Consider the following 23,283-nt stretch of genomic DNA (forward strand, 5'->3'; position numbering starts at 1 on the left):
AAACTTTGTAAAGTTTGATAAAGTTTAGGCCGAACACAACAAACCATAATTATTAGAGAGGGCAAACTGTACATACTCTCAAACCTTTCAGATAATTGAAATGAAAATTCTTTATTTGTACACACTCTCACACGTTTCCGATAATTTGGCGCATGTGTGGTTGTTCACTTAAGGGAGGGTAGTGTGCTGCACGTGAAGGACAGGAAGTGCGACCAGGACGCGTCGATCGTTAGTTCATCGGAAGTACTCCCTCTGTTCCTAAATATTTGTCTTTCAAGTGGTTTGAAATGGACTACCACATACGGATGTATATAGACATTTTTTACAGTGTAGATTCACTCATTTTGCTCTGTATGTAGTCATTTGTTGAAATCTCTAGAAAGACAAATATTTAGGAACAGAGGGAGTAGTAGTTTTCTTCACTGGTACGTTAAATAAAGAGTTTCGTTTCGTACTTACACAATTTAAAATGATTGTTATGGAGAGAATAAGCAAACCACTCCACTATATATTAGTCGTATACACGAGTACTATATGGACGTAGCTTCATTGACTTTAGTGCACCTGCCTTTGGGTTTATGACAGGTGGGCCCAAAATGTGGCTGGCCCACGTGTCATACAACCAAAAGCAGGTGCAGTTAAGGCACCGGAGCTCAGTCCGTACTACAGTATATATATGTATAAGCTGGAGCCTCAGCACTTGTTCACTAGGGTTTGCACTCTCCACACTCTCGCCGCACTACATATATACACACATGCTGGAGGCTCAGCATTCCTTTGCTAGGGTTTGCTATATTCATAGTCTCTCACCCTCTTCACCAGATCTAAACAAGACTGTGTTGTGGCCTCTGTCTCTATCACCCCCCCTCACAGCTGGCGAAGGAGGCATCCGGATCCCGTCGCACCGGGAAGGGGAGGAGGTGCAGTGTTCACTCTATCGCCTTCGGCGAGGGAGGCAATCCACTGCCGGCTACGCTTTTCTCTTGCACCCAGCGCCTGTGCGGGAGGTCCACCGACCCCTTCTTCCTCGCTGCCATACGTAGTGTGGGCAGATCCGACCTCCCGCCGCACGCCTTGCCACATCCCGACGACCCTAAGGTATAAGTTTCTTTGAAACCGTCATTGGTCTAGCTGCATGCGGATCTTTTTCGATTCTGTAGTCGAATCTAGGTCTTGGTTCAAAGAGGAAAGAAGGGTGCGGTGGGGTGGAGCATGAATCTAGGACGTGGTTCAATGAGGAAAGGAGGGAGGGAAAGTAGTATCGACTAGCTATCAAGCCGCTTTGTTGGTCGAAAAGGGAAAAAGGGGGTAACCCAGTACACACATTTGTAAGGAACCGAACTCTTTGTTGAAAAGGAAAGAAACTGGGGGGTCGGGTAGTTTGTGCAGGACTAGATTTGCTGCCCTCACATAGGAAAAAGTTTCAAAGAGAACAAATATGGGACCAATGCAGATATGCTGCTTGGCTACATACTCTACATCACCCATTTATACGTGTGGACGCACATGGTGCTGGCATGTCCCATCCACATGATCGTGCAGTGTGTTTTGAGATGTTGTGCTACTTGTATTGGTACTGTTTTAAATAAATGTTGAATTGAAGCTATTGTATTGCTCTCTTTTCCCATTAAGTAGGGAACAAAAATGGTACCAACCCAGACATGATGCTTGTTGCTTTGTTACAACAAACTCTGCATCACCCCCTTTATAAGTAGATGAAAGCACATGGTGTTGTTGCGCCCACTCGCCCCTGGAACTGTTTATGCTTTTTCTTAATCTAATGCTGATGGTAAAATTAAGCAATGCCACTCTCAGAATTAACAACTGAACTATTTTAAGAGAATTTCTCTGTTAATATGAATCAATACAACCGTTTTAGAAATGCTACTGTCCTATACTTTGTTTTCCATCAAGATAAGGTAGATGCTTCTTTTTATGGCCGCATGTTTCATCCTCCTTTATTGGCAGTAATTGTTTACTTTTTTGCCTTTGTTAAATCAGGGATATCTTTTCAACTTGTTGCTATAGCAAACTTAAATGTCACACCGGCGACTTTACTTGATTTCAGTGCAACTGCACAAAACGAGATTGGATTTCCTATTCGTGTTGGCAGATTCGTACGTGATCTTGTGTGCGTCATGACAGGTTGGTACTTTCCTTCATCCACATGATCGTGCAGTGTGTTTTGAGATGTTGTGCTACTTGTATTGGTACTGTTTTAAATAAATGTTGAATTGAAGCTATTGTATTGCTGTCTTTTCCCATTAAGTAGTGAACAAAAATGGGACCAACCCAGACATTATGCTTGTTGCTTTGTTACAACAAACTCTGCATCACCCCCTTTATAAGTAGATGGAAGCACATGCTGTTGTTGCACCCACTCTCCCCTGGAACTGTTTATGATTTTTGTTAATCTAATGCCGCTGGTAAAATTAAGCAATGCCACTCTCAGAATTAACTACTGAATCTTATTTCAAAACTGCAACACTTGTTAGGGATTGGCGGGATTACCATTTTTGTGGCCGCATGTTTCATCCTCCTTTATTGGCCAGTAATTGATTCCTTTTTTGCCTCTGTTAAAACAGGGATATCTATTCAACTTGTTGCTATTGCGACATTTTGCTTCGCTTAATTTTGGTCGAACTGCACAAAATGAGACCGGATTTCCATATATGTGTTGAGATCTCTTTTAGATCTTCCTCAGGAGTTGTTTCAAATCTTGGTCTTGAAAGGTCAGTACCTACTTTCCTCAGAATTAACTACTGAATCTTATTTCAAAACTGCAACACTTGTTAGGGATCGGCGGGAGTACCATTTCTGTTAGGGATCGGCCGGAGTACATGTTTAAGAGATGTATTGTTCAGATAATGTCTCTGTTATTATATATCAGTTACAGTGTTTTACAAATGGTACTATCCTGCTTTGTAGTTCTTTCTACATGTTTAACCAATGTATTGTTAAGATAATGTCTCTGTTAAAATGAATCAGTCGCATTGTTTTAGGAATGATACTTTTCTGCTTTGTCGGTCTTTATACATGTTGAAACAAGGCATTGTTAAGATAATGTCTCAGTTAATATGAATGAATCACACTGATTGAGAATTGCTACTCTCCTGCTTTATTTCCCATTAAGACAAGGTAGATCAGTAGATGTTTTTCTTCTGCGAGTACAAGTCATTGATAACCCACAAGTATAGGGGATCGCAACAGTTTTTGAGGGTAGAGTATTCAACCCAAATTTATTGATTCGACACAAGGGGAGCCAAAGAATATTCTCAAGTATTAGCAGATGAGTTGTCAATTCAACCACACCTGGATAACTTAATATCTGCGGCAAAGTATTTAGTAGCAAAGTAATATGGAAGTAACGGTGGCGGTGGCAAAAGTAACAATGATAGTTTTGTAGTGATTGTAACAACAACAACAACGGAAAAGTAAATAAGCAAAGAACAATATGTGAAAAGCTCGTAGGCATTGGATCGGTGATGAAGAATTACGCCGGATGCGATTATTCATGCAACAATTATAACATAGGGTGACACAGAACTAGCTCCAATTCATCAATGTAATGTAGGCATGTATTCCGAATATAGTCATACGTGCTTATGGAAAAGAACTTGCATGACATCTTTTGTCCTACCCTCCCGTGGCAGCGGAGTCCTAATGGAAACTAAGGGATATTAAGGCCTCCTTTTAATAGAGTACCGGACCAAATCATTAACACATAGTGAATACATGAACTCCTCAAACTACGGTCATCACCGGGAGTGGTCCCGATTATTGTCACTTCGGGGTTGCCGGATCATAACACATAATAGGTGACTATAGACTTGCAAGATAGGATCAAGAACGCACATATATTCATGAAAACACAATAGGTTTAGATCTGAAATCATGGCACTCGGGCCCTAGTGACAAGCATTAAGCATAGCAAAGTCATAGCAACATCAATCTCAGAACATAGTGGATACTAGGGATCAAACCCTAACAAAACTAACTCAATTACATGATAAATCTCATCCAACCCATCACCATCCAGCAAGCCTACGATAGAATTACTCACGCACGGCGGTGAGCATCATGAAATTGGTGATGGAGGATGGTTGATGATGAAGATGGCGGCGGATTCCCCTCTCCGGAGCCCCGAACGGACTCCAGATCAGCCCTCCCGAGAGAGATTAGGGCTTGGCGGCGGCTCCGTATCGTAAAACGCGATGAATCTTTCTCTTTGATTTTTTCTCCCCGAACACGAATATATAGAGTTGGAGTTGAGGTCGGTGGAGCTCCAGGGGGCCCACGAGGCAGGGGCGCGCCCCCACCCTCGTGGACAGGGTGTGGGCCCCCTCGCCTTGATTCTTTTGCAAGTATTTTTTATTATTTCCAAAAATAATCTCCGTGAAGTTTCAGGTCATTCCGAGAACTTTTATTTCTGCACAAAAATAACACCATGGCAATTCTGCTGAATACAGTGTCAGTCCGGGTTAGTTCCATTCAAATCATGCAAGTTAGAGTCCAAAACAAGGGCAAAAGTGTTCGGAAAAGTAGATACGACGGAGACGTATCAACTCCCCCAAGCTTAAACCTTTGTTTGTCCTCAAGCAATTCAGTTGAAAAACTGAAAGTGATGAAGAAAAACTTTTACAAACTCTGTTTGCTCTTGTTGTTGTAAATATGTAAAGCCAGCATTCAAGTTTTCAGCAAAGATTATGACTAACCATATTCGCATTAACACTTAGATCTCATGTTTACTCATGTCAATGACATGATCAACTAGCGAGCAATAATAATAAATCTCGGATGACAAAACTTTCTCAAAATAATCATGATATGATATAACAAGATGGTATCTCGCTAGCCCTTTCTGAGACCGCAAAACATAAATGCAGAGCACCTTTGAAGATCAAGGACTGACTAAATATTGTAATTCATGGTAAAAGAGATCCAGTCATAGTCATACCCAACATAAATTAATAGTAATGGATGCAAATGACAGCGGTGCTCTCCCGCTGGTGCTTTTTAATAAGAGGGTGATGACTCAACATAAAAGTAAATAGATAGGACCTTCACAGAGGGAAGCGGGGATTTGTAGAGGTGCCAGAGCTCGGTTTTGAAATAGCGATAAATAATATTTTGAGCGGCACACTTTCATTGTCAACGTAACAACCGAGAGATCTCGATATCTTCCATGCTACACACATTATAGGCAGTTCCCAAACAGAATGGTAAAGTTTATACTCCCCCTCCATCAACAAAACATCAATCCATGGCCTGCTCAAAACAACGAGTGCCTCCAACTAACAAGAGTCCCGGGGGAGTTTTTTTTTGCAATTATTTCGATTTGATTTGCATAAAGCATGGGACTGGGCATCCCGGTGACCAGCCATTTTCTCGTGAGTAAGGAGCGGAGTCCACTCCTCTTGAGAATAACCCGCCTAGCATGGAAGATACAGACAGCCCTAGTTGATACATGAGCTATTCGAGCATACAAAACAGAATTTTATTTGAAGGTTTAGAGTTTGGTGTTGGAAATATGACCTAGAGGCAATAATAAATGGTTATTATTATATTTCTTTGTTCATGATAATTGTCTATTGTTCATGCTATAATTGTGTTATCCGAAAATCGTAATACATGTGTGAATACATAGACCACAACGTGTCCCTAGTAAGCCTCTAGTTGACTAGCTCGTTGATCAACAGATAGCCATGGTTTCCTGACTATGGACATTGTATGTCATTGATAACGGGATCACATCATTAGGAGAATGATGTGATGGACAAGACCCAATCCTAAGCATAGCTCAAAGATCGTGTAGTTCGTTTGCTAGAGCTTTTCCATTGTCAAGTATCTTTTCCTTAGACCATGAGATCGTGTAACTCCGTATGACGGAGAGGTATCTCTGGGCCCACTCGGTAATGCATCATCATAATGAGCTCAATGTGACTAAGGATTTAGCCACGGGATCATGCATTACGGTATGAGTAAAGAGACTTGCCGGTAACGAGATTGAACAAGGTATTGGGATACCGACGATCGAATCTCGGGCAAGTAACGTACCGATTGACAAAGGGAATTGTATACGGGATTGATTGAATCCTCGACATCATGGTTCATCCGATGAGATCATCGTGGAACATGTAGGAGCCAACATGGGTATCTAGATCCCGCCGTTGGTTATTGACTGGAGAGGCGTCTCGGTCATGTCTGCAGGTCTCCCGAACCCGTAGGGTCTACACACTTAAGGTTCGGTGACGCTAGGGTTGTAGAGATATTAGTATGCGGAAACCCGAAAGTTGTTCGGAGTCCCGTATGAGATCCCGGACATCACGAGGAGTTCCGGAATGGTCCGGAGGTGAAGAATTATATATGGGAAGTCCAGTTTCGGCCGCCGGGAAAGTTTCGGGGGTTATCGGTATTGTACTGGGACCACCGGAAGGGTCCCGGGGGTCCACCGGGTGGGGCCACCTATCCCGAAGGGCCCCATGGGCTGAAGTGGGAAGGGAACCAGCCCTTAGTGGGCTGGGGCGCCCCCTTGGGCGTCCCCCTGCGCCTAGGGTTGGAAACCCTAGGGGTGGGGGGCGCCCCACTTGGCTTGGGGGGAAGCCACCCCCTTCCCCCTTGGCCGCCGCCCCCCCATGTAGATGGGTTCCAGGGCCGGCGCCCCCCTCCAGGGGGCCTATAAATAGTGGGGGGAAGGGAGGGCAGTAGCACCACTGCCCCTGGCGCCTCCCTCTCCTCCTGCAACACCTCTCCCTCCCGCTTGCGCTTGGCGAAGCCCTGCCGGGATCCCCGCTACTTCCACCACCACGCTGTCGTGCTGCTGGATCTCCATCAACCTCTCCTTCCCCCTTGCTAGATCAAGAAGGAGGAGACGTCGCTGCTCCGTACGTGTGTTGAACGCGGAGGTGCCGTCCGTTCGGCACTCGGTCATCGGTGATTTGGATCACGGCGAGTACGACTCCATCAACCCCGTTCATTAGAACGCTTCCGCTCGCGATCTACAAGGGTATGTAGATGCACTCATTTCCCCTCGTTGCTAGTATACTCCATAGATGGATCTTGGTGATGCGTAGGAAATTTTTAAATTCTGCTACGATCCCCAACAGTGGCATCATGAGCCAGGCCTATGCGTAGTTACTATGCACGAGTAGAACACAAAGCAGTTGTGGGCGTAGATGTTGCCAATTCTTCTTGCCGCTACTAGTCTTATCTTGTTTCGGCGGTATTGTGGGATGAAGCGGCCTGGACCGACCTTACACGTACGCTTACGTGAGACAGGTTCCACCGACTGACATGCACTAGTTGCATAAGGTGGCTAGCGGGTGTCTGTCTCTCCCACTTTAGTCGGAACGGATTCGATGAAAAGGGTCCTTATGAAGGGTAAATAGAAATTGGCATATCACGTTGTGGTTTTACGTAGGTAAGAAACGTTCTTGCTAGAAACCTATACAAGCCACGTAAAAACTTGCAACAACAATTAGAGGACGTCTAACTTGTTTTTGCAGCATGTGCTATGTGATGTGATATGGCCAGAAGATGTGATGAATGATATATGTGATGTATGAGATTGATCATATTCTTGTAATAGGAATCACGACTTGCATGTCGATGAGTATGACAACCGGCAGGAGCCATAGGAGTTGTCTTTATTTTTTGTATGACCTGCGTGTCATTGAATAACGCCATGTAAATTACTTTACTTTATTGCTAAACGCGTTAGCCATAGAAGTAGAAGTAATCGTTGGCGTGACAACTTCATGAAGACACAATGATGGAGATCATGATGATGGAGATCATGGTGTCATGCCGGTGACGAAGATGATCATGGTGCCCCGAAGATGGAGATCAAAGGAGCAAAATGATATTGGCCATATCATGTCACTATTTGATTGCATGTGATGTTTATCATGTTTTGCATCTTATTTGCTTAGAACGACGGTAGTAAGTAAGATGATCCCTTATAATAATTTCAAGAAAGTGTTCCCCCTAACTGTGCACCGTTGCGAAGGTTCGTTGTTTCGAAGCACCACGTGATGATCGGGTGTGATAGATTCTAACGTTCGCATACAACGGGTGTTGACGAGCCTAGCATGTACAGACATGGCCTCGGAACACACGCAATACACTTAGGTTGACTTGACGAGCCTAGCATGTACAGACATGGCCTCGGAACACGGAGGACCGAAAGGTCGAGCATGAGTCGTATAGAAGATACGATCAACATGGAGATGTTCACCGATCTTGACTAGTCCGTCTCACGTGATGATCGGACACGGCCTAGTTAACTCGGATCATGTTTCACTTAGATGACTAGAGGGATGTCTATCTGAGTGGGAGTTCATTGAATAATTTGATTATATGAACTTAATTATCATGAACTTAGTCTAAAATCTTTACAATATGTCTTGTAGATCAAATGGCCCACGTTGTCCTCAACTTCAACGCGTTCCTAGAGAAAACCAAGCTGAAAGATGATGGCAGCAACTATACGGACTGGGTCCGGAACCTGAGGATCATCCTCATAGCTGCCAAGAAAGATTATGTCCTAGAAGCACCGCTAGGTGAAGCACCAATCCCAGAGAACCAAGACGTTATGAACGCTTGGCAATCACGTGCTGATGATTACTCCCTCGTTCAGTGCGGCATGCTTTACAGCTTAGAACCGGGGTCTCCAAAAGCGTTTTGAGAAACATGGAGCATATGAGATGTTCGAAGAGCTGAAAATGGTTTTCCAAGCTCATGCCCGGGTCGAGAGATATGAAGTCTCCGACAAGTTCTTCAGCTGTAAAATGGAGGAAAATAGTTCTGTTAGTGAGCACATACTCAGAATGTCTGGGTTACACAACCGCTTGTCTCAGCTGGGAGTTAATCTCCCGGATGACGCGGTCATTGACAGAATCCTTCAGTCGCTTCCACCGAGCTACAAGAGCTTTGTGATGAACTTCAATATGCAGGGGATGGAAAAGACCATTCCTGAGGTATATTCAATGCTGAAATCAGCGGAGGTGGAGATCAGAAAGGAACATCAAGTGTTGATGGTGAATAAAACCACTAAGTTCAAGAAAGGCAAGGGTAAGAAGAACTTCAAGAAGGACGGCAAGGGAGTTGCCGCGCCCGGTAAGCCAGTTGCCGGGAAGAAGTCAAAGAATGGACCCAAGCCTGAGACTGAGTGCTTTTATTGCAAGGGAAGTGGTCACTGGAAGCGGAACTGCCCCAAATACTTAGCGGACAAGAAGGCCGGCAACACCAAAGGTATATGTGATATACATGTAATTGATGTGTACCTTACCAGTACTCGTAGTAGCTCCTGGGTATTTGATACCGGTGCGGTTGCTCATATTTGTAACTCAAAACAGGAACTGCGGAATAAGCGGAGACTGGCAAAGGACGAGGTGACGATGCGCGTCGGGAATGGTTCCAAGGTCGATGTGATCGCCGTCGGCACGCTACCTCTGCATTTACCTACGGGATTAGTTTTAAACCTCAATAATTGTTATTTAGTGCCAGCTTTGAGCATGAACATTGTATCTGGATCTCGTTTAATTCGAGATGGCTACTCATTTAAATCCGAGAATAATGGTTGTTCTATTTATATGAGAGATATGTTTTATGGTCATGCCCCGCTGGTCAATGGTTTATTCTTGATGAATCTCGAACGTGATGTTACACATATTCATAGTGTGAATACCAAAAGATGTAAAGTTGATAACGATAGTCCCACATACTTGTGGCACTGCCGCCTTGGTCACATTGGTGTCAAGCGCATGAAGAAGCTCCATGCAGATGGACTTTTGGAGTCTCTTGATTACGAATCATTTGACACGTGCGAACCATGCCTCATGGGTAAGATGACCAAGACTCCGTTCTCCGGAACAATGGAGCGAGCAACCAACTTATTGGAAATCATACATACCGATGTGTGCGGTCCAATGAGTGTTGAGGCTCGCGGAGGATATCGTTATGTTCTCACTCTCACTGATGACTTAAGTAGATATGGGTATGTCTACCTAATGAAACACAAGTCTGAAACCTTTGAAAAGTTCAAGGAATTTCAGAGTGAGGTTGAGAATCAACGTGACAGGAAAATAAAGTTCTTACGATCAGATCGTGGTGGAGAATATTTAAGTCACGAATTTGGTACGCACTTAAAGGAAATGTGGAATCGTTTCACAACTCACGCCGCCTGGAACACCTCAGCGAAACGGTGTGTCCGAACGTCGTAATCGCACTCTATTGGATATGGTGCGATCTATGATGTCTCTTACCGATCTACCGCTCTCATTTTGGGGCTATGCTTTAGAGACTGCCGCATTCACTTTAAATAGGGCTCCGTCGAAATCCGTTGAGACGACACCGTATGAATTATGGTTTGGGAAGAAACCTAAGCTGTCGTTTCTAAAAGTTTGGGGATGCGATGCTTATGTCAAGAAACTTCAACCTGAAAAGCTCGAACCCAAGTCGGAAAAATGCGTCTTCATAGGATACCCTAAGGAAACCATTGGGTATACCTTCTACCTCAGATCCGAAGGCAAGATCTTTGTTGCCAAGAATGGGTCCTTTCTGGAGAAAGAGTTTCTCTCGAAAGAATTAAGTGGGAGGAAAGTGGAACTTGATGAGGTGATAGTCACCCCTTCCGAACCGGAAAGTAGCGCAGCGCGGGAAGATGTTCCTGTGGTGCCTACACCGACTGGGGAGGAAGTTAATGATGATGATCATGAAGCTTCGGATCAAGTTACTGCTGAACTTCGTAGGTCCACAAGGACACGTTCCGCACCAGAGTGGTACGGCAACCCTGTCCTGGAAATCATGTTGTTAGACAACGGTGAACCTTCGAACTATGAAGAAGCGATGGCGGGCCCGGATTCCGACAAATGGCTAGAAGCCATGAAATCCGAGATAGGATCCATGTATGAAAACGAAGTATGGACTTTGACTGACTTGCCCGATGATCGGCGAGCCATAGAAAATAAATGGATCTTTAAGAAGAAGACAGACGCGGATGGTAATGTGACCATCTATAAGGCTCGACTTGTCGCTAAGGGTTATCGACAAGTTCAAGGGGTTGACTACGATGAGACTTTCTCACCCGTAGCGAAGCTGAAGTCCGTCCGAATCATGTTAGCAATTGCCGCATTCTATGATTATGAGATATGGCAAATGGACGTCAAAACGGCATTCCTTAACGGCTTTCTTAAGGAAGAATTGTATATGATGCAGCCGGAAGGTTTTGTCGATCCTAAGAATGCTAACAAGGTATGCAAGCTCCAGCGCTCCATCTATGGGCTGGTGCAAGCATCTCGGAGTTGGAACATTCGTTTTGATGAGATGATCAAAGCGTTTGGGTTTACACAGACTTATGGAGAAGCCTGTGTTTACAAGAAAGTGAGTGGGAGCTCTGTAGCATTTCTCTTATTATATGTGGATGACATACTATTGATGGGAAATGATATAGAATTCTTGGAAAGTATAAAGGCCTATTTGAATAAGTGTTTTTCAATGAAGGACCTTGGAGAAGCTGCTTATATATTAGGCATCAAGATCTATAGAGATAGATCAAGACGCCTCATTGGTCTTTCACAGAGTACGTACCTTGACAAGATATTGAAGAAGTTCAATATGGATCAGTCCAAGAAGGGGTTCTTGCCTGTATTGCAAGGTGTGCAATTGAGCACGGCTCAATGCCCGACCACGGCAGAAGATAGAGAAAAGATGAGTGTCATCCCCTATGCCTCGGCCATAGGGTCTATTATGTATGCCATGCTGTGTACCAGACCTGATGTAAACCTTGCCGTAAGTTTGGTAGGAAGGTACCAAAGTAATCCCGGCATGGAACACTGGACAGCGGTCAAGAATATCCTGAAGTACCTGAAGAGGACTAAGGATATGTTTCTCGTTTATGGAGGTGACGAAGAGCTCGTCGTAAAGGGTTACGTCGACGCTAGCTTCGACACAGATCTGGATGACTCGAAGTCACAAACCGGATACGTGTATATTTTGAATGGAGGGGCAGTAAGCTGGTGCAGTTGCAAGCAAAGCGTCGTGGCGGGATCTACATGTGAAGCGGAGTACATGGCAGCCTCAGAGGCAGCGCAAGAAGCAATCTGGATGAAGGAGTTCATTACCGACCTAGGGGTGATTCCCAATGCGTCGGGCCCGATGACTCTCTTCTGTGACAACACTGGAGCTATTGCCCTTGCCAAGGAGCCCAGGTTTCACAGGAAGACCAGGCATATCAAGCGTCGCTTCAACTCCATTCGTGAAAGTGTTCAAAATGGAGACATAGATATTTGTAAAGTACATACGGACCTGAATGTAGCAGATCCGTTGACTAAACCTCTCCCTAGAGCAAAACATGATCAACACCAGAACGCTATGGGTGTTCGATTCATCACAATGTAACTAGATTATTGACTCTAGTGCAAGTGGGAGACTGTTGGAAATATGCCCTAGAGGCAATAATAAATGGTTATTATTATATTTCTTTGTTCATGATAATTGTCTATTGTTCATGCTATAATTGTGTTATCCGGAAATCGTAATACATGTGTGAATACATAGACCACAACGTGTCCCTAGTAAGCCTCTAGTTGACTAGCTCGTTGATCAACAGATAGTCATGGTTTCCTGACTATGGACATTGGATGTCATTGATAACGGGATCACATCATTAGGAGAATGATGTGATGGACAAGACCCAATCCTAAGCATAGCTCAAAAGATCGTGTAGTTCGTTTGCTAGAGCTTTTCCAATGTCAAGTATCTTTTCCTTAGACCATGAGATCGTGCAACTCCCGGATACCGTAGGAGTGCTTTGGGTGTGCCAAACGTCACAACGTAACTGGGTGACTATAAAGGTACACTACGGGTATCTCCGAAAGTGTCTGTTGGGTTGGCACGGATCGAGACTGGGATTTGTCACTCCGTATGACGGAGAGGTATCTCTGGGCCCACTCGGTAATGCATCATCATAATGAGCTCAATGTGACTAAGGAGTTAGCCACGGGATCATGCATTACGGTACGAGTAAAGAGACTTGCCGGTAACGAGATTGAACAAGGTATTGGGATACCGACGATCGAATCTCGGGCAAGTAACGTACCGATTGACAAAGGGAATTGTATACGGGATTGATTGAATCCTCGACATCGTGGTTCATCCGATGAGATCATCGTGGAACATGTGGGAGCCAACATGGGTATCCAGATCCCGCTGTTGGTTATTGACCGGAGAGGCGTCTCGGTCATGTCTGCATGTCTCCCGAACCCGTAGGGTCTACACACTTAAGGTTCGGTGACGCTAGGGTTGTAGAGATATTAGTATGCGGAAACCCGAAAGTTGTTCGGAGTCCCGGATGAGATCCCGGACGTCACGAGGAGTTCCGGAATGGTCCGGAGGTGAAGAATTATATATAGGAAGTCCAGTTTCGGCCACCGGGAAAGTTTCGGGGGTTATCGGTATTGTACCGGGACCACCGGAAGGGTCCCGGGGGTCCACCGGGTGGGGCCACCTATCCCGGAGGGCCCCATGGGCTGAAGTGGGAAGGGAACCAGCCCTTAGTGGGCTGGGGCGCCCCCCTTGGGCCTCCCCCTGCGCCTAGTGTTGGAAACCCTAGGGGTGGGGGGCGCCCCACTTGGCTTGGGGGGGAAGCCACCCCCTTCCCCCTTGGCCGCCGCCCCCCCATGTAGATGGGTTCCAGGGCCGGCGCCCCCCTCCAGGGGGCCTATAATAGTGGGGGGGAGGGAGGGCAGCAGCACCACAGCCCCTGGCGCCTCCCTCTCCCCCTGCAACACCTCTCCCTCCCGCTTGAGCTTGGCGAAGCCCTGCCGGGATCCCGCTACTTCCACCACCACGCCGTCGTGCTGCTGGATCTCCATCAACCTCTCCTTCCCCCTTGCTGGATCAAGAAGGAGGAGACGTCGCTGCTCCGTACGTGTGTTGAACGCGGAGGTGCCGTCCGTTCGGCACTTGGTCATCGGTGATTTGGATCACGGCGAGTACGACTCCATCAACCCCGTTCATTGAACGCTTCCGCTCGCGATCTACAAGGGTATGTAGATGCACTCCTTTCCCCTCGTTGCTAGTATACTCCATAGATGGATCTTGGTGATGCGTAGGAAATTTTAAAATTCTGCTACGATCCCCAACATTTGGCACATACAAATTTACTTGGAACGGCAGGTAGATACCGCATATAGGAAGGTATAGTGGACTCATATGGAATAACTTTGGGGTTTAAGGGATTGGATGCACAAGCAGTATTCCCGCTTAGTACAAGTGAAGGCTAGAAAGAGACTGGGGAGCGACCAACTAGAGAGTGACAACAGTCATGAACATGCATTAAAATTAATAAACATTGAGTGCAATCATGAGTAGGATATAATCCACCATGAACATAAATATCGTGAAGGCTCTGTTGATTTTGTTTCAACTACATGTGCGAACATGTGCCAAGTCCAGTCACTTGAATCATTCAAAGGAGGATACCACCCTATCATACCACATCACAACCATTTTAATAGCATGTTGGCACGCAAGGTAAACCATTATAAACTTCTAGCTAATTAAGCATGGCATGAGCAACTATAATCTCTAATTTTCATTGCAAACATGTTTATTCATAATAGGCTGAATCAGGAACGATGAACTAATCATATTTACAAAAACAAGAGAGGTCGAGTTCATACCAGCTTCTCTCATCTCAATCAGTCCATCATATATCGTCATAATTGCCTTTCACTTGCACGACCGAACAATGTGAATAATAATAGTGCACGTGCATTGGACTAAGCTGGAATCTGCAGGCATTCAATAAACAGGAGAAGACAAGACAATATGGGCTCTTGGTTAAATCAACAATAATGCATATAAGAGCCACTTCAACATTTCCATTATGGTCTTCTCCTCTCGACCCCCAAAGAAAAGAAAAGAAATAAAACTATTTACATGGGAAGCTCCCAACAAGCAAAAGAAGAACAAGAAATCTTTTTGGGTTTTCTTTTAATTATTACTACTACAGCATGAAAAGTAAACTAGCTAAAAGCTACAACTAATTTTGTTTTGTTTTTCTTAAGGTTTTTCGAACGCACAAGAAGAAAGCATAAAAAGGAAAATAAACTAGCATGGATAGTACAATGAAAAAGTATGAGCACCGACAACTAGCATGAGTGTGTGAATATAAATGTAATGTCAGTGAGAAATACGTACTCCCCCAAGCTTTGGCTTTTGGCCTAAGTTGGTCTATTGCCACGGCTGGCCTGGCGGATATCCAAAGTTATAGTTGGGGTCGTACTGTGATGGAGCCTCGGGTTGCCACTGGTTGGCAATCTCCTCCGGATCCCACTGGTAAACAGACTATCGTGGAGGAAGTCGGTGAGGCCTGCATTCTCAGCCAACTCATAAAAATCATCATAAATCCCGGCTGCTCTAAAGAAATTATCACAAGGCCATTCACAAGGCCAAACTCCCGTGGTGCGAGGGAGATTATATTTGGGCCTCTCGTCTTCTTCACTTTGCTTATCCTTCGAGCTTTGGCTCGAAGAACCCCTCAAAAATCTCTTCATCATTTTCTGAAAATTTCTGAAATTTTTAGTAACTTCAAATAAAAGTGAACCAAACTCAACAAAATTAATAGTAACTACTCCCACAAGTGCCTAGCGACTATATCATGCATTAGAACTACTTGGGACCAAATAAATTTGACATGCTAGCTCAAGAACAGGGTCATCTAGGCAGCAAAAATTTGCAATGAATAAAGCACTAGAACAAAAACTAATTGGACCATTGGAGGAGTCACATACCGAAGAACAATCCCCCAAAGCAGTTTTGTGAGTGGAGCTTTGAGCTAGGAGATCGAAAATAGCAGCAAAATGAGCTAGAACTCGTGGTTGAGCTGGTTGGTGATTTTTTTTGGAAGGAAGGAGTGTGTGGTGGCTGGAATGAGTGGAGGGGAGCCACCATGGGCCCACGAGGCAGGGGGTGCGCCTAGGGGGGTGGGCGCGCCCTGGACCCTCATGGCCGGGTGCTTGCTCCCCCTGATGTGTTCTCAGTGCCAGATATTCTCAAATATTCCAGAAAAAATCATATTTCAATTTCGGGGCATTTGGAGAACTTTTATTTTCGGGGTAATTTTTTATTGCACGGATAATTTAGAAAACTGATAGAAAAATACTATTTTTGCTTTATTTAATCTAAATAACAGAAAGTAAAAGAAGGGTACAGAAGGTTGTGCTTTCTAACTTCATCCATCTCATGCTCATCAAAAGGAATCCACTAACAAGGTTGATCAGGTCTTGTTAACAAACTCATTTCGAATAACATGAAACCGGAGAAATTTCGAATAACACTATGTTACCTCAACGGGGATATGCACACCCCCAATAATAAGAATATCATATTTCTTTTTGACAGTAGGAAGAGGAAATTCAAAACCTCCAATAATAATCGATGTAATTTTTCCAATAGAATTGATACTGTGGACTTGAGGTTGTTTCCTCGGAAAGTGTACCGTATGCTCATTACCATTAACATGAAAAGTGACATTGCCCTTGTTGCAATCAATAACAGCCCCTGCAGTATTCAAAAAGGGCCTTCCAAGAATAATAGACATACTATCGTCCTCGGGAATATCAAGAATAACAAAGTCCGTTAAAATAGTAACATTTGCAACCACAACAGGCACATCCTCACAAATACCGACAGGTATAGCAGTTGATTTGTCAGCCATTTGCAAAGATATTTCAGTAGGTGTCAACTTATTCAAATCAAGTCTATGATATAAAGAGAGAGGCATAACACTAACACCGGCTCCAAGACCACATAAAGCAGTCCTAACATAGTTTCTTTTAATGGAGCAGGGTATAGTTGGTACTCCTGGATCTCCAAGTTTCTTAGGTATTCCACCCTTAAAAGTATAATTAGCAACCATGGTGGAAATTTCAGCTTCCGGTATCTTTCTCTTATTTGTAACAATATCCTTCATATACTTAGCATAAGGATTCATTTTAAGCATATCAGTCAAACGCATACGCAAGAAGATAGGTCTAATCATTTCAGCAAAGCGCTCAAAATCCTCATCATCCTTTTTCTTTGATGGTTTGGGAGGAAAAGGCATGGGTTATGAACCCATGATTCTCTTTCTTTACCGTGCTTCCTAGCAACAAAGTCTCTCTTGTCATATCGTTGATTCTTTGATTGTGGGTTATCAAGATCAACAGCAGGTTCAATTTCTACATCACTGTTATTACTAGGTTGAGCATCAACATGAACATCATCATTAACATTATCACTAGGTTCATGTTCATCACCAGATTGTGTTTCAGCATCAGAAATAGAAATATCATTGGGATTCTCAGGTGTGTCTTCAACAGGTTCACTAGAAGCATGCAAAGTCCTATCATTTTTCTTTTTCTTCCTCTTAGAGGGACTAGGTGTATCAACATTAGTTCTCTGAGAATCTTGCTCAATTCTCTTAGGGTGGCCCTTAGGATACAAAGGTTCCTGAGTCATTTGACCCCCTCTATCATAACTCTAACAGCATTATCATTCTTCTTATTATTTAATTCATTGAGCAAGTCATTCTGAGCTTTAAGTACTTGTTCTACCTGAGTGGTAACCATAGAAGCATGTTTACTAATGAGTTTAAGTTCACCTTTAACTCTAGACATATAATCACTCAAGTGTTCAATCATATAAGCATTGCGTTTTAATTGTCTACCAAAATAAGCATTGAAATCTTCTTGCTTAACCATAAAATTATCAAACTCATCTAACCATTGGCTAGCAAACTTAGTAGGCGGGATTTCAGCTTTATCATATCTATAGAGAGAATTTACCTTTACTACCTGTGTCGGGTTATCAAGGCCATGTATTTCTTCGATAGGTGATGAATTAAGACCATGTATTTCTTCAATAGGAGGTAAATTCTTAACATCTTCAGCTTTAATACCTTTTTCTTTCATAGATTTCTTTGTCTCTTGCATATCTTCGGGACTTAGAAATAGAACACCCCTTTCCTTCGGAGTTGGCTTAGGAGTTGGTTCAGGAAGTGTCCAATTATTTTCATTGGTCAGCATATTATTCAATAGAATTTCAGCTTCATCAACAGTTCTTTCCCTGAAAACACAACCAACACAACTATCACAACTATCCAGATGGTCTCTGGAAGCATCGGTTAGTCCATTATAAAAGATTAGTCGTCGACCCGTGCACATGCACGGGCTAGCTGCTATATGTTGCACAATCTCATCAACTATGCTCATTAAAGTGCCTATGTAAAATGTAACTTGAGTAGTTGAGTTGACAACATGAAGACAACAGAGAATTAAATAAAATAGTGAAGAACAGTAAGATTGTGCCAAGGAGAACAATGTATCTATTATAGTACGGCAACAAAACTATAATTTGCACTCACAAAAAAATACTGATTAATTAATTGAGGGATCGACCATATTCTGTGGATGACATGCTGGATGTAGCAAAATCTGAGAAGAAAAGAAGAAATAAGCCAGTGATATTTGCTTCCTTGTAATTTAGAAACACCCTCATTTTCTTTCTCATGCTAGGCATGCTAGAATTAATTTGTTAATAATCGCAATGCACTGACCTCCCACAAATGTTTCAACACTGATGGATTTGGATATTCTTGATCGCTAATAACACAGACATACTAAAGTATTACCATGTAAAGTCATCACTGAAATAGATGATAATATTTTCTCAACTTCACCTTACTTTTTTTTCTTCTCTTTCAGGATTCCATCCTGTAAAGTAGCGTTGTGTATTCGCTGAGGACGTGCATGCAGCCATGTAGATGTATGGCAGGTATAAGGTTTGCCAATATATGAGCAAGTAAATCCAATGGCATAGTGGAGTTGCAAAACTTGCAAATAATATAATACCAACCGTTGACCAGAAAATCACTCATCAAGTCACCTTAAGCCTACTTAATTTCAGGTTAGGCTCGTTCATTACCAAACAACTTTAGAAAGGAAGAAATCGGACATCACATAGAAGTAAAACTGGACAGGAAATAAAAGAATGTAAGTGAAAGACTTTAGGAAATATAGATGCAGATCTTGGTCCAGCAATATAACCTTGCACCACCAAGTCACATTACATCATGGCATTTCTCCATTTCTAAGTCCAGTTAATAAGATAACATCAGGAAGCACAACAGATAAATTGCTGGAATTAACGTATCCATGTGATTAATGGCCTTGTTAGGACTGGACTTGGGCAATCACCGGCGTGTGTTCCGTTCTTCATCCGGTCCATCCAGATCCAGTATCTAGATTAGATTAGCCAGAATCATTTCGTATGCTCTCCATGAATCAATCAAGGGTGCTTAAATCCTTATACTTGTGTCTCACCGGAAAGAAATTGTTAAAGGCTGCGTGTAAGTGTGTCTTCACCGCAGAAAGAACTCCTCTCGGAGCGACAAATGATCCGGACCTGCTGTAGCATAAACTGTACCTCAGCATTACATGTGTTTGTGCACAAACATATTGGGTTACAAACTGGGAAAAATAATTTTTGATCCAATCCGGGATATCTGCTGGAAAATAAATATATTAAGAGACAATAAAAAACGGCATGCTAGTATCAGCTAGCGCTGCCTGCACCTTACCCTTAGAAATATTTTTGATCACCATGCTTTTTATGCCTCGACAACCACATTAAAGCTCCATCGACCATCGTCGGCATGAACTGACACTTCTCTCATAAACTTAATTAACCACGCTGCTGCTCTTAGTAAGTGCAGCATAAGAACGTCTTATGCGTCAAGGCATCGTCAAATTTACAAATGGCGACGACGCTCACCAGCCAGCCGGCGACCATTAGCAGATAGATCAACCTGAAGACATATCATAGTGGGGTGCGAATGGTGGTAGCACTTAGGCATGACACCATTGCAGGAGAGAGACATGGATGAGGGATCGAAAAGTTTGATTCTATATTGCGACTCTTCAATTCTGGGTGGTAAACACATTGGTGGATTTCTCTTAAAGGATGTGTGCACATAATTTGATGGCATAGGTGGGTAATTCAACTACAGTACCAAAGATCTAATGATTCTAAGGGTTTCAGTCGATGATTACAGATGTTAATCCACACCGTTATAACTCGGTCACATCAGATGAGCGGATCATATATTTTTATTACGTTCTGTTTGTTGGAGGTATCAAATTAGTGTTGTAATATATATATAATCGATAAGCGAGCTAGCTTTTGAATCTTAAGTTTCACTAGGAGTCCAAATATTTCAAACACCATTGCATCATTGACATGTCATAATTACCTATTGCATGGGTAGCTTGTGGCCGGTGGATGTAAGGAAATTGGCATAACTTAATGCCATATGTATAGGAAAATGTTTGCAATCTAGGGTTTATACCTTTGCTTAACAATAGAAGGTGGAATGATTGCCTAAACCTGCACGGGATTGTCATATCCAATAAACATAATAATTCATTTGCATGATATTCTGGTTAATATGAATATAGGTTATCGTTGAACTTGTCTTGTAGTTCATGAGCTCTGGACTTAGTAGTGTGGTTGCATATATAAAAGGGTCCTAAATTTTCTGGAAAATCACATTATGCATTCATGTATTCAAGTGGTTGGGATTTCCGTTAACCTACAGAGCAATTGTGGTAGCATAAGCAAAACTACGCAACACTAATTCGATGGGCAGGATATAGAATTTTAAATGTTTAGTAGATGTGGTTAGGGATTTTCAAAGAGTTCATACAACATCATCTTCCGATTTCCCATTCTAACGACCCCTTGGAAGAATCAGCCTATTTAACATAGAATCCTAGCATGTGAATTCATGAACGAAAAAGAGAAGTTAGTCCTGTCATAACAGTTGCTGCTAAGCACAATAAAGAGCTAGCTGTAGCACTAAACTTAAAATACTAAGAATGGTGAAGAGACCTACACATAGTTTCTCTGAAGCTGCAAAAATATTACAGAAAACAGTATACGTTGACCATAGTTGCAAAAATATTACAAAAAACAGTATACATTGACCATATTTGCAAAAATATTACACAAAACAGTTTGCACTGACGAACATAGTATTGTGCCCACCTGTGCAGCTCAAGTAGTACTTGAAGCTAATAATTGTATGGCCAATAGTTTTAAAATCTGACTACCTGATCTAACAAAAATGAAACTGCACAATTTAGCAGTTAAAGACATGGAAAAATATTCAAACTCTAAGCAACGTACCTCCATGTAATGGATGGATGATCGGATGTACCATCCAGTTAATCCGATGTGTAGCCTGTACTCGAGAAAAACACACGCATCATTCAATTCTGGTACAAACGAAACGACATCAGCTAATTTGGTTGCCATGTAAGAAAACTAATTTGGTTGGCTAACATAGGGTCATCTGAAAGCATCTATAATTTAAACCTCCTAGAAACATCAAAGGGATCTTCTGTCCGTAGGCAGGCCTACCATATATATCTTTGGTGCCACTGGAAGCAATGTCGTTATGCAGCCCATGGCAACTTGCATGCTTTCTCTTCCTACATCACACAATCAAGTCAAAAGGACCACTTATGGATACGCATGTACACAACCAACTTTTTTTCTTGTCCAAACATTAGGGATCAAGCCAAATTGTATGCCTGTATCTTCTGTGATGAATTGAAAGGATTTAAGAACAGAGCAGGGATCGTGGGGCCAGCAAATCCCTGTAGTCCCTTCACTCGGCAGCCTTACTGCCTACTGCAGCCGCCTCCTCCTCCGCTGCATCAACCGGTGTAAGATTGATTCAATAATTGGCCTAGAAAAAATATGTTTGGGAAGCCTCATAGTCAGAACCTGAAATCTGAGATGATTCAAGAAAGAAGAAGAAAGGGATTGTGAGTCTATGACCTCTTTTCAGATCGATTGCTGAGTTGGATGGAAATCTGAAGTTCAGTATGACATGGGGATCGACTGAATCGTGGCCCTTTTTATTAGAGCGATTGCAGCGTGAGGTCAACTTGTACGCCTCACGGCCATTACCTCGAGCAGCCCGTCGAGGTGCCAGCACGGTGGCGCACCGACAGTCGGCAATGGCGCCGGGAACACGCACTGCAGCCAAGCGCAGTTCTACCGCCCCGCCCTGAGCCTCGGGAAGGAGTCCACAGCAGCGGCGGCGACATCGTGTGATGGCGGCGGCGGCGGCGTCGATGGCGGCGGCAGCGGCGATGGCGTATAGGTCGAGGAAGGCCAGGATAGCCGGAGCAGAGATGGAAATTAAATTATGTTGAGAGCATTGTTCTTTTAGAACACACATGTGAGAAAGTTTTTTTTTTGACAACTACACATGTGAGAAAGTTAGTTAGAGTTTGCGACCGTGGCATTTCTTTTAATCTAATATCAGATCAAAAATATTCTGTGTTCTTTCTTTTGAGATGGAAACCTGTTCTTTTGAGAAGGAACTTGTTTTTTTATTTTAAGATGGAAACTCCGAAAGGATTCTATGAATTAATCTAAACCGTTATTATTTCGGCCCCACATGATTAACGGTTAGTATTTACTAATTAACGTGGGAATTTTTAGGGAGTCTGTAATTAGTATAAGTAAGTAAGTATAGATATAGATATAGATATAGATAGATAGATATCAAGTATTTTATTTTCTTGAAAGGGTGATCAGGCAAAGCATTAAGTAATTGGAGAAGCCTCCCGCAAGCTTGTGGGAGACTCTCTTCTTCAATTTGCACAAAATTATATATTTCCCTTAAAGCAGCTTGTTTCTTATGAGCAGGAAAGTATTTAGCAGAGAAGTAATAAATCATATCCTGGGGAGTACGCACACAACCAGGATCAAGAGAATTAAACTATATCTTAGCATCAACCTTTAATGAGAACGGAAATAATTTAAGGATATAATAGTAGCGAGTTTTCTCATCATTTGTGAACAGGGTAGCTATATCATTTAATTTAGTAAGATGTGCCACAACAGTTTCAGATTCATAGCCACACAAAGGATCAGATTCAACCAAAGTAATTATCTAGGGGGAGAATCTTCATCATCACTTTCATCAATATTACCAGTTTCAATAATTTCATTCTCTCTAGCCCTAGCAAGTTATTCATCAAGAAATTCACCAAGTGGCACAGTAGTATCAAGCATAGAAGTAGTTTCATCATAAGTATCATGCATAGCAGAAGTGGCATCATCAATAACATGCGACATATCAGAATTAATAGCAGAAGCAGGTTTAAGTGTCGCAAGTTTACTCAAAACAGAAGGTGAATCAAGTGCAGAGCTAGATGGCAG

At 42.9% G+C, this 23,283-nt stretch overlaps 1 long non-coding RNA gene across 2 annotated transcripts; it reads right to left on the reverse strand.

Moving 5' to 3' along the window:
* Positions 1-19,043: 19,043 nt before the first annotated feature.
* LOC123167342 (uncharacterized) lies at positions 19,044-22,234 on the reverse strand. Of its 2 annotated transcripts, none has more exons than XR_006483903.1 (3): positions 21,889-22,234; positions 21,466-21,796; positions 19,044-21,286 (listed from the first exon to the last, which is right to left on the reverse strand). It is a non-coding gene; the product is annotated as an uncharacterized lncRNA (long non-coding RNA). The 2 variants fall into 2 exon arrangements; XR_006483902.1 differs by having other exon boundaries at positions 19,044-19,285; positions 19,368-21,286; positions 21,466-22,234.
* Between the last annotated feature and the right edge of the window lie 1,049 nt (positions 22,235-23,283).

Source organism: Triticum aestivum, chromosome 7D (assembly GCF_018294505.1).
Source record: "Triticum aestivum cultivar Chinese Spring chromosome 7D, IWGSC CS RefSeq v2.1, whole genome shotgun sequence".
Taxonomy (NCBI): domain Eukaryota; kingdom Viridiplantae; phylum Streptophyta; class Magnoliopsida; order Poales; family Poaceae; genus Triticum; species Triticum aestivum.